Raw genomic sequence first — 15,672 nt, 5'->3', positions numbered from 1 at the left:
CCATGTCTGGGCTATAACATTCAAGGACGAAGTCGGAAAAAAGAAGCTGCTGTCAGCGAAGGCCTTTAGTGTCAAAGAACACCGCTGCGTCGCCATTGACCCTTGCAACCAGGATATTAGAATGAAGCTGTTCTGGCTGCTTCACACGACTCCCGACGAGGACGTCAGAGCAGCCTTGGCGCCGTTCGGAACGGTGACCGAAATTTCCAGGGAGCGGTGGCGAGTTCCAGGGTGCGGCGACAAAGGTTCTCACACGCGTCTGGTATCATTACGGCTGAAGGCTGGTATGACCATGGAAGACATCCCGCATCAGCTACGAGTATCAGAGGACCATGCGCTCGTGATCGTGCCAGGCAGAGCTCCGCTCTGCCTCCGATGCCGCGGCGCCGGCCATATACGGCGCGAGTGCCGTGTGCCACGCTGTGGACTCTGTCGTCGTTTCGGCCACGACGAGACCCAGTGCGTGAGAAGCTACGCTAACGTGACCGGGTCTGGCCGGAGCGACGCGTTAGACGAGCACTTAATGGATCAAGCGGACGCGGAAGAGACTGCTGGAGCGGGCGGGGACCCACGAGGCACGGAAGAGAAGCCAGTGGTCATGGCAAGCGTCAAGTGCCAACCCAGAAAGGGCAGTAGCGAGGCAGTGGCCAAGAATGAAGTGCAAAGTGAACCGTCTGCAGAAAATTCTACGGTGCGTGAAAGTGAGGGGGACGCGGAGGCTGCCGAGGGCGTTCTGCGACAGGGCAACTCTGGCGCTGCCTTCATCGAAGAATCCGGCGAGAAAATTGACCAGGCCAGCGCCGTTTCAAAGAGACCTCGCGAAATACCCGATCAAGATGTCAGGCTTGAGCAAGACGACGGTGTCAGCAGCGAAGGGCCACCCACGAAGGCTTCCTCTTTCCGGCGGTCTACACTCAAGCCCAAGCCAAACGTTCCGCTCGAGAGGAGGCCGACGCGAGAACATCCACCTGAGGGGCGCCAGACGCCGAGCAATCCGCCAGGTGGTCGGCAGACGCCGACCGTCCCACCAGACGGGCGACAGACGCCGACTGTCCCACCAGATAAGCGGACAACGCCGACAGTTCCCCCGCGGTAGCGGGGTGCTGTTCGGTAGAAGGCTCAGTAAGGACTAGGTGCTGCGGAACGTTTAACTGAATGATGAGTAGCGCATTTGGTAACGTCATGCCTTCGCCGTATGAGACGGAGCTTATGATGGTGCAGGGTTTTTGTTTTTTGTAAGTTTGGCGGTCTTTGATTTCCGAAATGTATTGTAGTTTGTGCTTGCTCTTCTCTTTCAATGGCAAATAATCATGGAATAGCAATACGTATTGGCACGCTTAACGTACGAGGGTTAACGGCTAGACGGCGACAAGCACAATTAAGTCGCCTGATGCTGGAAAACGACATAGATATTCTTGCTGTTCAAGAAACTAAAATTGAAAGCGAAGAGCAAACGGACAAAATGGTTCAGGTTTTTAAATCCCGTTACAACACTTGTGTTTGTCATGGAGTAGGTAAGGCCGGTGGCTGTCTTTTATTTTTGCGTAATTCAATAGGTATTGTTGTGCAGAGTGTAATGTCGGCCCAAGATGGGCGATTGGTCCTATGTGATTTCTCTTTCAATAATATTGATTGGCGAATTGTCTGTGTGTACGCTCCAAACAAAATTAGTGATAGGAAATTTTTTTTAACTTTGTTGAGTCACACCTGACGTGTGAAAGAAATGTTGTTGTTCTTGGTGACTTCAATTGTGTTTGCATGTCCGAAGATAGGGTGCCCAGTAAAATAATACGGGATACAAGTGCGCATCAACTCTGCGCAATCGTGGCAGACTATGATTTAGTAGACGTTGGAAGCATATTAAGCGGTAACAGTGTTGTTTTTACTCATTTCCAAGGGCAGAGTCACGCTCGACTAGATCGTTTGTACGTATCAGCAAACCTTGCGCGAACGGTCACTAGCTACGCAGTAAAGCACGTGAGCTTCAGTGATCACAGCCTAGTAACGTGTACATTGGGCACGAAACATAGAGGGTCTCACTTTAACTGGGAACTGTGGAAAATGAACGAAACGATCTTAAGTGATGAATGGTTTGTCAAAACGGTAAAAGGAAAAATTGACGTAATGCAAATAGATGCTACAACAAATTGGGCTGAGCTGTGGGAGCAGTTTAAAATTGAAGTGAAAATGAGTGCGATCGAGAGGGCTTGTGTGATGCGTCATAAAGCTAAACAAAGAGAGAAAGAACTGCAAAGCATGCTCGATTATTTTCTAAACGCGGAGTGCACAATACCGGGATTGTTTTCGAAACAGATTAGAGAAATTAAACGCGAACTTGAAAGGGTGGACGCTCAAATTTACCAAGGAGCCGCGATAAGAGCACGATCCGAGAGGCTGTGACTGGGAGAGGCGCCAACTAAGCGCGCGCTCAGTGACGAAAAGGGTTACGCATCCAAAAACATAATTAAAGAAATTTGTTTTAACAACACAATGTCAAAAGACCCAGAAGTAATTGCAAAAGCTTTCGTCGAACACTACCGAGCTTTGCTCGGTAGGCAGGTGCCCGTAACAGAAGAGTTTGTAAACACCTTTCTAACACTTCTGCCAAAATTACAAGATGAAATAAAAGAGGGACTCGAGAGACCGATCTCTGCGAAAGAAATTACAGAAGCCATAGAAGACTTGGGTAAAGGAAAGGCGCCTGGACCAGACGGCCTAGGAGCAGCTTTCTATAAAACTTTCAAGGCAGAAATAAGCGAGATACTGCACAGTGTAATATCAGAAGCTCATGAAACTAAGCACTTGCCGCCATCATTCAGAAAAAGTCATGTTGTGCTTATACCGAAAACCACCGATACGGTAAAGCTGAAATCTGTCGCTGGATACAGGCCCATAAGTCTTACGAATTCGGATTATAAAATCTACATGAAGGTGCTCGGAAAAAGGATGCAGTCAGTTATTAAATCCATAGTAGGCCCACACCAAACATGTGGTATCAGGAATAGAACAATATTGTCGAATATTCACATCGCTAGGAGTGTATTGGAATGCTGTGATGCGAACCTCGAATGTGTAGCAATGGTTCAGTTAGACCTAGAAAAAGCTTTTGACAGGGTTGCTCACAGCATACTTCTTGCCCTGCTAAAACACATTAATGTAGGCGAAGTGATTCAGGACGGAGTAGCCATGGCTTATGAGAACTGTTCCGCTCACCTTATAATCAATAAAAGACTCAGCGAAAATATACCAGTATTATCCAGTGTGCGCAAGGGGTGCCCTTTGTCGCCCTTACTTTTTGCGATTTTTCTTGAACCTTTCTGTTTGAAGGTACGAGAAAACGAAAACATTCGCGGCTACCGTCTTTTAACTCAGGAAGTAAAAATACTAGCTTACGCAGATGACATCGCACTTTTTTGCATTGACCAAGAGAGCATTCGGGAGGCAGTCAAGGATGCAAGAAAGTTTTGCAGTCTAACGGGGAGTGCCATAAGCTGGCCAAAAGGCTTAGGCTTCTGGCACGGTGAATAGGACAGCCGGCCTGCAGTGTTAGAAACAGTACCGTTCACAGATACGCCAACCAGTTATCTTGGTGTTCCTTTGGAATACTATCGCGATACCACGACGCAATGGACTGAACAAACTGAGCGGGCTAAAGCACAAACAACGAAGTGGGGAGGCAAGAATCTGTCAATATTCACGAGAGCCACTGTCTGCAATTTATTTCTTGTCGCTAAAGTGTTTTATATGTTGCAAGTTTTATGTATATCCCGAGTGTGTGTACAAAAGTTGCACAGGGTTTTTGCTATGTTCGTGTGGGGATCAGGATCGGAGCGCACGAGTCGTCTGAATCTGTTTCATGCTGTGCAGAAAGGAGGGCTGGGTTTGTCGCATTTATTTTTGAAACAAGTAGTGTCGCGTTTCATGTTCTTGCGCGACGAAAGCGATTGTTTTTTGCGGTGCGTTATCCAGACGCGATTAGGTGACGCACTGCCAGAATATGTTGTGACGTCGTATGGCATACGTCAAGTGGTTGTCCGAGGTTTTTTGTTTGAAGTGATAAGCTCTTTCCGTTTTCTAAAAGTACACTTTTCTTTGGAATACCTGAACACTGTCGCAAGAAAGCGATTATACCGAGATTTAGTTAATATCATGTGTCCAGTACCAATATACCGTGCAGTATATGCACTGGGGCGTGAGCAGAATGTCTTAAAAAGAGTTAAGAAAATGCCTGTAAGAGCAACAACAAAAACATTTTTTTTCATGCTACACACTGGCACGCTTCCTGTCAAGCCATGGCTGCAGGAGAAGGGGATCTTTGTACCCTGGAGTGTGAATTGCCAAATATGTCAGAAACCGGAGACAATGGAGCACATATTTCTGGAGTGCAGGGACTCAGTCTTCATTTGGGACATTCTGCAAAGGACACTAAAAAAAGAATTTCCTTTAACACCTTTTGGAATCCGTTTTTTACCGTTTGAAGAGACAGAAGGCGTGCCATGTGATATGGTGATGTTACTCTGCATGCACAGCGCATGGAAAACACGAATGGCGGTGCGTAATGAGGATGTTGACGCTAAACCAGCCAAAGAATATTTTGTTGAAAATGTATTGTACATTCGCGAAGCGTTTAAAGCGCTCAGCGAACCACCTGAGTGGTTAACAGCATTTGAAAAGCTTGGAAACATTCAGCCTTTTTAAACCAAAATTAATCGACAAGGTACACCCGCACATTGAACTGTCTTTTTTGTTTTGTAATCGCAGCGGAGAATAGCTGTGAATCGTGTATTCGTTATAAAACAGGCAATAAAGAAAAAAAAAGTCAGGATGGCCGAGTGGTCTAAGGCGCCAGATTTAAGCTCTGGTCCTCGAAAGAGGGCGTGGGTTCGAACCCCACTCCTGACAAGTTTATTCATTATTTCCTTTTTGCAGTTGCGAAAGCAGAGTTTAGAAGCACTACACTGTCATGATGATATGGGGATTTCAAGAAGTCATATGGCGGAGTGTGACGCCAGCATAATGAAAGCACCTTACAGGAAGACCCTTCGTGTGTAATGCGTGAACATTGTGCAAAGGTATGATACTGTGACATAACCTAGATGCTCCTATAACAAGTGGCTTAAACATAAAGCTACTCGTCACCTGGTCATGACAATAACAAGCAACGCCAGTGTACTTGTGTCGTATGTATCATTTTCAATGAATATAAGTGATCTCGTTAAGATGGCATCAAAACTCGCCGGGGGTTCCAAATTGCCACCAACTTTACAATCACTCGCCAGGTCGGCATCGTCAGGATGGCCGAGTGGTCTAAGGCGCCAGATTTAAGCTCTGGTCCTTGAAAGAGGGCGTGGGTTCGAACCCCACTCCTGACAAGTTTATTCATTATTTCCTTTTTGCAGTTGCGAAAGCAGAGTTTAGAAGCACTACACTGTCATGATGATATGGGGATTTCAAGAAGTCATATGGCGGAGTGTGACGCCAGCATAATGAAAGCACCTTACAGGAAGACCCTTCGTGTGTAATGCGTGAACATTGTGCAAAGGTATGATACTGTGAAATAACCTTGATGCTCCTATAACAAGTGGCTTAAACATAAAGCTACTCGTCACCTGGTCATGACAATAACAAGCAACGCCAGTGTACCTGTGTCATATGTATCATTTTCAATGAATACAAGTGATCTCGTTAAGATGGCATCAAAACTCGCCGGGGGTTCCAAATTGCCACCAACTTTACAATCACTCGCCAGGTCGGTATCGTCAGGATGGCCGAGTGGTCTAAGGCGCCAGATTTAAGCTCTGGTCCTCGAAAGAGGGCGTGGGTTCGAACCCCACTCCTTACAAGTTTATTTATTATTTCCTTTTTGCAGTTGCGAAAGCAGAGTTTAGAAGCACTACACTGTCATGATGATATGGGGATTTCAAGAAGTCATATGGCGGAGTGTGACGCCAGCATAATGAAAGCACCTTACAGGAAGACCCTTCGTGTGTAATGCGTGAACATTGTGCAAAGGTATGATACTGTGAAATAACCTTGATGCTCCTATAACAAGTGGCTTAAACATAAAGCTACTCGTCACCTGGTCATGACAATAACAAGCCACGCCAGTGTACATGTGTCGTATGTATCATTTTCAATGAATACTGGTGATTTCGTTAAGATGGCATCAAAACTCGCCGGGGGTTCCAAATTGCCACCAACTTTACAATCACTCGCCAGGTCGGTATCGTCAGGATGGCCGAGTGGTCTAAGGCGCCAGATTTAAGCTCTGGTCCTCGAAAGAGGGCGTGGGTTCGAACCCCACTCCTGACAAGTTTATTCATTGTTTTCTTTTTGCAGTTGCGAAAGCAGAGTTTAGAAGCACTACACTGTCATGATGATATGGGGATTTCAAGAAGTCATATGGCGGAGTGTGACGCCAGCATAATGAAAGCACCTTACAGGAAGACCCTTCGTGTGTAATGCGTGAACATTGTGCAAAGGTATGATACTGTGAAATAACCTAGATGCTCCTATAACAAGTGGCTTAAACATAAAGCTACTCGTCACCTGGTCATGACAATAACAAGCAACGCCAGTGTACCTGTGTTGTATGTATCATTTTCAATGAATACAGGTGATTTCGTTAAGATGGCATCAAAACTCGCCGGGGGTTCCAAATTGCCACCAACTTTACAATCACTCGCCAGGTCGGTATCGTCAGGATGGCCGAGCGGCCTTCGGTGGCCGCGGAAACAGGCCTGAAGAAGTTCAAGATAGCGAGTATCAGATTATTTTGCCAACTATGCCCACCGGACGTATTGTTTTGAACACGGTTTTTTTGCACGGAGGCCCACGAGTGCGACCGTTTAGAGTCGAAGATTTCCGAGACGTGCTGACCAAGACCGGTACGCTCCCTGACGTGGTGGCTTTGGGGGCGTACCAAATCAACCACGTCTGGGCGGTGACTTTAGGCAGCGCGGAAGCAACGAAGCGGCTTCTCGCCTTCAAGGAGCTGAACGTCAAGGGGCGCCGATGCCTTGTCCTGGACCCAGAGGACCAACAGGTGAAGCTTTGACTGCACTGGATGCTTCATGGTGTGGCCGACGACGACATTCGGACGGCGCTTGCGGCGTTTGGGAAGGTCACTGAAGTGACCCGTGAGCGCTGGCGTGTTCAAGGCGTCCACGAAAAGGGTTCAACCACGAGAACCGTGCTCCTAAAGACGAGGCCTGGTATGAAGATCGAGGACCTGCCGCATCAGATAAGAGTTGCAGGAGAGCTGGCCCTCGTGGTCGTGCCTGGACGGCCGATGCAGTGCTTGCGCTGTCGCGGCACGGGCCACGTACGCCGAGAATGCAAGATACCAAGGTGTTCGAAATGTAGACGTTTCGGCCACGGTGGGGAGGAGTGCGTACGGACGTACGCAGTTGCTACAGGAACTGCGTCGGCGGTAGATTCGGCGGACCACATCATGGACGTTGACGAAGCCGAAGCAGCTGCAAAAGGAGCCGGGGAATGCGAGAAGCCTGCCGTGACTGCAAAGTCTTCGGTGACTGAGGGAGAAGGAAAAGAAACAATAACCAAATAAAGCAAAGGAACGGCAATGATACGCTGCGAAGGAAAAGAAGACGGGAGGGCGACTGGTGCCGAGGGAGCACCAGAGCCGGACGTGTCTGAACCAGGGAACAGCCAGGAGCCCCTCGACAAGAGCGGCGGCCGAGCGTTGAGTGTCACCGGCACAGCGAAACGCACGCACACCAAACGCGGCAACGAAAAGGACCAGGCGGCGGCCGCTAGCAGCGAGGAGCCACCGACGAAAACGACACAAGGAAGGCGACCACTCTTCAAAACAAAGCCAAATGTAAGGTCGGAAACGAGAGTCGCCGAAAAGCAGGCCTTGCAGCTTGGCCTACCTGGCCAAACAAGTGACCCCGGCACCAACAAAAGCGTCTAGCGACGTGCTGGACGCGAAAGGTAAGCACCATGCTCTCGGCCTCTTATCACCGCAGCAAAATGGCTTCCGTGCTCAAGCTTAAAGTTGCCAGTCTAAATGTACGAGGCTTAGCCACAAAGAAAAAGCAGAGTCATGTGCTGCTCCTTCTAATTGACCAAGATATCGATATGCTTGGTCTACAAGAAACAAAGGTCGAAGGGGAAGAAGAGACTGAGAGCATGGTGCAGCGTTTCACGTCTAGGTTTTATGCCGTTGTCAGTCGCGAAGTTGGTACTTCTGCCGGGTGTGTCCAGTTTGTCAAAAAACTGCCTGGTCTAGTTATTCAGTCGCATGTTTCACTTCCTTCAGGACGAGGAGTTGTCTGTGATTTCGTTTTTTGTGCTACTGAATGGCGCGCTGTCTGTATATATGCACCCATCGCAGTTGACAAGAGGACTGTCTTTTTTGAATTTATTAAGCAACAACCTGAACACGGAAAGGCAGCTCATTCTGTTGGGTGACTTCAATTGTGTTCTGAGCGCCGATGACAAAACTAGTGCGCGTACTTTCAGTGATAGTAGTACTGTCGTTCTTATTCGATTAATTGATGAATTTGGTTTAGAGGACGTGGGAGAATGCCTGGTGAGCAGGTGCCCAGTTAAGTACACTCATTTCCAAGGTACCAGCCACGCCCGACTCGACAGGATTTACGTGTCTGCATGTTTGGTCCCAAAGTGTCATGGCTATGACGTAGTGCCCGCGCCCTACTCGGATCGCTGCATGGTTCAATGTTCCATAGGTGCAAAAAAGCGAAGCAGCTGTTTTCAGTGGGATCTTTGGAAGTTAAACAACAAACTGCTCAATGATCAAGAGTTCGCTAAGGGAGCGGAGGAAGAAATTAGTAAAGTCACTGGAGGGGGAATACATGAATTGGGCCAGGAATGGGAACTGTACAAGCAACAGATCAAAATAAAAGGAATTGAAAGGGCAAGCTGCATACGGTACCAAGAAAAACTAAACGAAACGCAGTTAAAGTCTATGCTAGAAAAATTATTAGCTCTGGAGTGCAAGGCACCGGGATTATACATGGACGACGTTAGGAAAATAAAACAAAAACTAGAAATTAGTGAAGAAGAACGCTATCGTGGAGCGCTTGTGCGCGCGAGAGCTGAACATCTTGCCGTGGCGGAGACGCCCACAAAACGGGCGCTAGGGATGGAAAAAGCGCACGCAAGAAGGAACCATCTCACTGAGGTACAATGGGCGGGTCGCACCGCAACAGATAATAGAGAAATCGGGCAAGCTTTCTTTGAGTATTACCAGGCATTGTTCGATTTGCGTTATGTCGACCTGGACCGGTTTAAAGAATCGTATCTGCGGGCTATGTTAGACGAGGAACAAAAAGCAAGACTGGACAAGGCCCTTAGCGAGCAGGAAGTAGAGCGTGCAATAGATAATGTAAACCCTGGTAAATCACCTGGGCCTGATGGCTTGAGTGCAGCGTTCTACAAAACTTTCAAGCAACAACTAGCTCCATTGCTGACTGCGGTATTCAATGAGGCATACGAAATAAATGTTTTACCTGTGTCGTTTGGAACGTCACATACTGTACTTATTCCGAAAACCGACAAAGTAGATAAACTTAAGCAGGTAACGTCATACAGACCTATCGCTCTGACAAACGTAGACTACAAAATCTACATCAAGGTACTTGCCAGCAGATTACAGTGTTATAGGCGAAATAGTTGGCCCTCATCAAACGTGTGGGATCAAAGGCTGTTCCATCGTTTACAACATTCACAAGGCGAGGTGTGTATTTGAATGCTGTGACGCCACATATGCACGTGTCGCACTACTACAATTAGATTTGGAAAAGGCATTTGATTGTGTGCCACATTGTATTTTGTTTTGCATCCTGGACTACATCAATACAGGTTCGGTCATCCGGGAGGGAGTGAGCCTGGCGTACCGTAACTGCACTACGAGGCTACTTGTTAATAAGTTGCTGGGGGCCCCATAAATGTACGACGTTCGGTGCGCCAAGGTTGCCCCCTCAGCCCTCTGTTGTTTGATATATATATTGAGGCACTGTGTCTGAACATAATGCAAAGCGATGAAATTCATGGATTTAGACTACAAGCAACCGAAGTGAAATTGCTTGCGTATGCAGACAATGTCGCAGTTCTTTGCAGGGACAAGGAAAGTGTCAGTAAAACAGTTGAAAGGATGCAGTGTTTCAGTGAGCTAACCGGAAGTCGGGTGAATTGGGATAAGTGCCTGGGATTTTGGCACGGAGAATGGCCTTCAACCCCAGAAACTTTTGCCAACGTGGCTTGGGTGACAACGCCTCCGAAGTACTTGGGGGTGCCGCTGCAATATTATAGAGACACTGATCCGTACTGGCGAGCGCAGCTGCAAGAGACCCTAGAAAAAGCGGACAAATGGACAAGCCCTCATCTATCAGTGTTCGCAAGAGCTACGGTGTGCAATATTTTTTTTATTAGTAAGTTGTGGTATGCAATGCAAGTGCTACATTGTTCCCGAGTAAACGTGGAGAAGCTGCACCGTGTATTTGCTGTCTTTGTTTGGGCGTCCACATGGGAGAGGTGCAGCCGCACGAACTTGTTTCGGCAGGTGAAGGCCGGTGGTTTAGGACTGGGTCATTTGTTTGTGCGACAGATTGTAAACAGGTTTTTATTTTTCCGTGACGTTAGAGAACCATTCCTGCGCACCGTGTGTCAACAAAGACTCGGGGAAGTTTTGCCTGAGTATGTTGTCACAACGCAATGTATTTCAAGAAGTGTTTGTGGTTCCTTTAGAGAAATTGTTCAAAGTATTAAATTTCTAAGTGTACGTTTTTCGATGCAGTATTTGAGTAGCGTTAAAAGGAAAACATTGTATAGGGATGTTTTCGACGCGCTGTTTCCAGTGCCTTTGTACAGGATCATACACTCTGGAGCCCCAGGTTGCAATGTTCTAAAAAGAGTTAAAAAAATGCAGGTGTCGCCAGGAGCCAAATCTTTCTTTTTCAAGTTACACACTGGAACTTTAACTGTTAAGTCCTTTCTAGAGGAAAGGGGTTTATTTCTACCGTGGGGTTCCCACTGCCTTATATGCAAGCAGCTTGAGACAATAGACCACGTTTTTCTTCATTGCTGGCAAGGGGTATTTTTCTGGGACGTGCTCCAAAGAACCATTAAAAAAGAATTACCGTTAGACTCTCACGGGATCCGGTACCTGCCAACCGATAATGAGGATAGCGTCCTCTTTGACCAGATTATGCTGATGGGTCTCCACAGTATATGGCGCTCCCGAATGGCTGGCTATTTTTGTGATCCGGACGCGCGACCAACAGGTATATATTTTCGCGAAGGCGTACACAGATTCCTGGAGACTTTGAAAGTGCAAACAAATGTTCCTGAGTGGCTGTCCCCTTTGGCCTTTGGTAGAGCTCCGGGAATATTAAAGATGACAACGCCAGGCCTCAGTGGCCGTTAGGCCACTTGTGCTTTCTGGCGCACTATATATTCTGTGTACTTTTGTCGTATACTGTGTCGAAAACCTGCAATAGAAAAAAGTCAGGATGGCCGAGTGGTCTAAGGCGCCAGATTTAAGCTCTGGTCCTCGAAAGAGGGCGTGGGTTCGAACCCCACTCCTGACAAGTTTATTCATTATTTTCTCTTTGCACTTGCGAAAGCAGAGTTTCGAAGAGTTGCACTGTCATGATGATATTGGGATTTCAAGAAGTCATATGGCGGAGTGTGACGCCAGCATAATGAAAGCACCTTACAGGAAGACCCTTCGTGTGTAATGCGTGAACATTGTGCAAAGGTATGATACTGTGAAATAACCTAGATGCTCCTATAACAAGTGGCTTAAACATAAAGCTACTCGTCACCTGGTCATGACAATAACAAGCAACGCCTGTGTACCTGTGTCGTATGTATCATTTTCAATGAATACAGGTGATTTCGTTAAGATGGCATCAAAACTCGCCGGGGGTTCCAAATTGCCACCAATTTTACAATCACTCGCCAGGTCGGTATCGGCAGGATGGCCGAGTGGTCTAAGGCGCCAGATTTAAGCTCTGGTCCTCGAAAGAGGGCGTGGGTTCGAACCCCACTCCTGACAAATTTATTCATTATTTCCTTTTTGCAGTTGCGAAAGCAGAGTTTAGAAACGCTGCACTGTCATGATGATATTGGGATTTCAAGAAGTCATATGGCGGAGTGTGACGCCAGCATAATGAAAGCACCTTACAGGAAGAGCCTTCATGTGTAATGCGTGAACATTGTGCAAAGGCATGATAGTGTAAAATAACCTTGGTGCTCCTATAACAAGTGGCTTGAACATAAAGCTACTCGTCACCTGGTCATTACAATAACGAGCAATGCCAGTGTACCTGTGTCGTATGTATCATGTTCAATGAATACAGGTGATTTCGTTAAGATGGCATCAAAACTCGCCGGGGGTTCCAAATTGCCACCAACTTTACAATCACTCGCCAGGTCGGTATCGGCAGGATGGCCGAGTGGTCTAAGGCGCCAGATTTAAGCTCTGGTCCTCGAAAGAGGGCGTGGGTTCGAACCCCACTCCTGACAAATTTATTCATTATTTCCTTTTTGCAGTTGCGAAAGCAGAGTTTAGAAACGCTGCACTGTCATGATGATATTGGGATTTCAAGAAGTCATATGGCGGAGTGTGACGCCAGCATAATGAAAACACCTTACATGAAGACCCTTCATGTGTAATGCGTGAACATTGTGCAAAGGCATGATAGTGTAAAAAACCTTGATGCTCCTATAACAAGTGGCTTGAACATAAAGCTACTCGTCACCTGGTCATTACAATAACAAGCAACGCCAGTGTACCTGTGTCGTATGTATCATTTTCAATGAATACAGGTGATCTCGTTAAGCTGGCATCAAAACTCGCCGGGGGTTCCAAATTGCCACCAACTTTACAATCACTCGCCAAGTCGGTATCGGCAGGATGGCCGAGTGGTCTAAGGCACCAGATTTAAGCTCTGGTCCTCGAAAGAGGGCGTGGGTTCGAACCCCACTCCTCACAAATTTATTCATTATTTCCTTTTTGCAGTTGCGAAAGCAGAGTTTAGAAACGCTGCCCTGTCATGATGATATGGGGATTTCAAGAAGTCATATGGCGGAGTGTGACGCCAGCATAATGAAAACACCTTACATGAAGACCCTTCATGTGTAATGCGTGAACATTGTGCAAAGGCATGATAGTGTAAAAAACCTTGATGCTCCTATAACAAGTGGCTTGAACATAAAGCTACTCGTCACCTGGTCATTACAATAACAAGCAACGCCAGTGTACCTGTGTCGTATGTATCATTTTCAATGAATACAGGTGATCTCGTTAAGCTGGCATCAAAACTCGCCGGGGGTTCCAAATTGCCACCAACTTTACAATCACTCGCCAGGTCGGTATCGGCAGGATGGCCGAGTGGTCTAAGGCGCCAGATTTAAGCTCTGGTCCTCGAAAGAGGGCGTGGGTTCGAACCCCACTCCTGACAAATTTATTCATTATTTCCTTTTTGCAGTTGCGAAAGCAGAGTTTAGAAACGCTGCACTGTCATGATGATATTGGGATTTCAAGAAGTCATATGGCGGAGTGTGACGCCAGCATAATGAAAGCACCTTACAGGAAGAGCCTTCGTGTGTAGTGCGTGAATATTGTGCAAAGGCATGATACTGTGAAATAACTTTGATGCTCCTATAACATGTGGCTTGAACATAAAGCTACTCGTCACCTGGTCATGACAATAACAAGCAACGCCTGTGTACCAGTGTCGTATGTATCATTTTCAATGAATACAGGTGATCTCGTTAAGCTGGCATCAAAACTCGCCGGGGGTTCCAAATTGCCACCAACTTTACAATCACTCGCCATTTCGGTATCGTGAGGATGGCCGAGTGGACTAAGGCGCCAGATTTAAGCTCTGGTCCTCGAAAGAGGGCGTGGGTTCGAACCCCACTCCTCACAAATTTATTCATTATTTCCTTTTTGCAGTTGCGAAAGCAGAGTTTAGAAACGCTGCCCTGTCATGATGATATGGGGATTTCAAGAAGTCATATGGCGGAGTGTGACGCCAGCATAATGAAAACACCTTACATGAAGACCCTTCATGTGTAATGCGTGAACATTGTGCAAAGGCATGATAGTGTAAAAAACCTTGATGCTCCTATAACAAGTGGCTTGAACATAAAGCTACTCGTCACCTGGTCATTACAATAACAAGCAACGCCAGTGTACCTGTGTCGTATGTATCATTTTCAATGAATACAGGTGATCTCGTTAAGCTGGCATCAAAACTCGCCGGGGGTTCCAAATTGCCACCAACTTTACAATCACTCGCCAAGTCGGTATCGGCAGGATGGCCGAGTGGTCTAAGGCGCCAGATTTAAGCTCTGGTCCTCGAAAGAGGGCGTGGGTTCGAACCCCACTCCTCACAAATTTATTCATTATTTCCTTTTTGCAGTTGCGAAAGCAGAGTTTAGAAACGCTGCCCTGTCATGATGATATGGGGATTTCAAGAAGTCATATGGCGGAGTGTGACGCCAGCATAATGAAAACACCTTACATGAAGACCCTTCATGTGTAATGCGTGAACATTGTGCAAAGGCATGATAGTGTAAAAAACCTTGATGCTCCTATAACAAGTGGCTTGAACATAAAGCTACTCGTCACCTGGTCATTACAATAACAAGCAACGCCAGTGTACCTGTGTCGTATGTATCATTTTCAATGAATACAGGTGATCTCGTTAAGCTGGCATCAAAACTCGCCGGGGGTTCCAAATTGCCACCAACTTTACAATCACTCGCCAGGTCGGTATCGTCAGGATGGCCGAGTGGTCTAAGGCGCCAGATTTAAGCTCTGGTCCTCGAAAGAGGGCGTGGGTTCGAACCCCACTCCTGACAAATTTATTCATTATTTCCTTTTTGCAGTTGCGAAAGCAGAGTTTAGAAACGCTGCCCTGTCATGATGATATGGGGATTTCAAGAAGTCATATGGCGGAGTGTGACGCCAGCATAATGAAAACACCTTACATGAAGACCCTTCATGTGTAATGCGTGAACATTGTGCAAAGGCATGATAGTGTAAAAAAACCTTGATGCTCCTATAACAAGTGGCTTGAACATAAAGCTACTCGTCACCTGGTCATTACAATAACAAGCAACGCCAGTGTACCTGTGTCGTATGTATCATTTTCAATGAATACAGGTGATCTCGTTAAGCTGGCATCAAAACTCGCCGGGGGTTCCAAATTGCCACCAACTTTACAATCACTCGCCAGGTCGGTATCGTCAGGATGGCCGAGTGGTCTAAGGCGCCAGATTTAAGCTCTGGTCCTCGAAAGAGGGCGTGGGTTCGAACCCCACTCCTGACAAATTTATTCATTATTTCCTTTTTGCAGTTGCGAAAGCAGAGTTTAGAAACGCTGCCCTGTCATGATGATATAGAGATTTCAAGAAGTCATATGGCGGAGTGTGACGCCAGCATAATGAGAACACCTTACATGAAGACCCTTCATGTGTAATGCGTGAACATTGTGCAAAGGCATGATAGTGTAAAAAAACCTTGATGCTCCTATAACAAGTGGCTTGAACATAAAGCTACTCGTCACCTGGTCATTACAATAACAAACAACGCCAGTGTACCTGTGTCGTATGTATCATTTTCAATGAATACAGGTGATCTCGTTAAGATGGCATCAAAACTCGCCGGGG

The 15,672-nt window shown here is 46.8% G+C and overlaps 1 protein-coding gene and 13 non-coding genes across 14 annotated transcripts in view; 13 read left to right on the top strand and 1 right to left on the bottom strand.

Moving 5' to 3' along the window:
- LOC142578441 (uncharacterized) overlaps positions 1 to 15,672 on the bottom strand; it is a 73,695-nt gene that overhangs the window by 25,067 nt on the left and 32,956 nt on the right. The gene's annotated exons all lie outside the window — the stretch shown is intronic.
- TRNAL-UAA (transfer RNA leucine (anticodon UAA)) lies at positions 4,819 to 4,902 on the top strand. Its single transcript has one exon. It is a non-coding gene; the product is annotated as a tRNA-Leu (tRNA).
- TRNAL-UAA (transfer RNA leucine (anticodon UAA)) lies at positions 5,289 to 5,372 on the top strand. The gene has a single exon. It is a non-coding gene; the product is annotated as a tRNA-Leu (tRNA).
- Positions 5,759 to 5,842, top strand: TRNAL-UAA (transfer RNA leucine (anticodon UAA)). Its single transcript has one exon. It is a non-coding gene; the product is annotated as a tRNA-Leu (tRNA).
- Positions 6,229 to 6,312, top strand: TRNAL-UAA (transfer RNA leucine (anticodon UAA)). Its single transcript has one exon. It is a non-coding gene; the product is annotated as a tRNA-Leu (tRNA).
- On the top strand, positions 11,493 to 11,576 carry TRNAL-UAA (transfer RNA leucine (anticodon UAA)). Its single transcript has one exon. It is a non-coding gene; the product is annotated as a tRNA-Leu (tRNA).
- On the top strand, positions 11,963 to 12,046 carry TRNAL-UAA (transfer RNA leucine (anticodon UAA)). Its single transcript has one exon. It is a non-coding gene; the product is annotated as a tRNA-Leu (tRNA).
- On the top strand, positions 12,433 to 12,516 carry TRNAL-UAA (transfer RNA leucine (anticodon UAA)). The gene has a single exon. It is a non-coding gene; the product is annotated as a tRNA-Leu (tRNA).
- TRNAL-UAA (transfer RNA leucine (anticodon UAA)) lies at positions 12,902 to 12,985 on the top strand. Its single transcript has one exon. It is a non-coding gene; the product is annotated as a tRNA-Leu (tRNA).
- Positions 13,371 to 13,454, top strand: TRNAL-UAA (transfer RNA leucine (anticodon UAA)). Its single transcript has one exon. It is a non-coding gene; the product is annotated as a tRNA-Leu (tRNA).
- On the top strand, positions 13,841 to 13,924 carry TRNAL-UAA (transfer RNA leucine (anticodon UAA)). Its single transcript has one exon. It is a non-coding gene; the product is annotated as a tRNA-Leu (tRNA).
- Positions 14,310 to 14,393, top strand: TRNAL-UAA (transfer RNA leucine (anticodon UAA)). The gene has a single exon. It is a non-coding gene; the product is annotated as a tRNA-Leu (tRNA).
- On the top strand, positions 14,779 to 14,862 carry TRNAL-UAA (transfer RNA leucine (anticodon UAA)). The gene has a single exon. It is a non-coding gene; the product is annotated as a tRNA-Leu (tRNA).
- TRNAL-UAA (transfer RNA leucine (anticodon UAA)) lies at positions 15,249 to 15,332 on the top strand. Its single transcript has one exon. It is a non-coding gene; the product is annotated as a tRNA-Leu (tRNA).

Source organism: Dermacentor variabilis, chromosome 4 (genome assembly GCF_050947875.1).
Source record: "Dermacentor variabilis isolate Ectoservices chromosome 4, ASM5094787v1, whole genome shotgun sequence".
Classification (NCBI taxonomy): domain Eukaryota; kingdom Metazoa; phylum Arthropoda; class Arachnida; order Ixodida; family Ixodidae; genus Dermacentor; species Dermacentor variabilis.
Note: the sequence above shows the minus strand (reverse complement) of the source record. Positions and strands in the feature narration are given on the sequence as shown.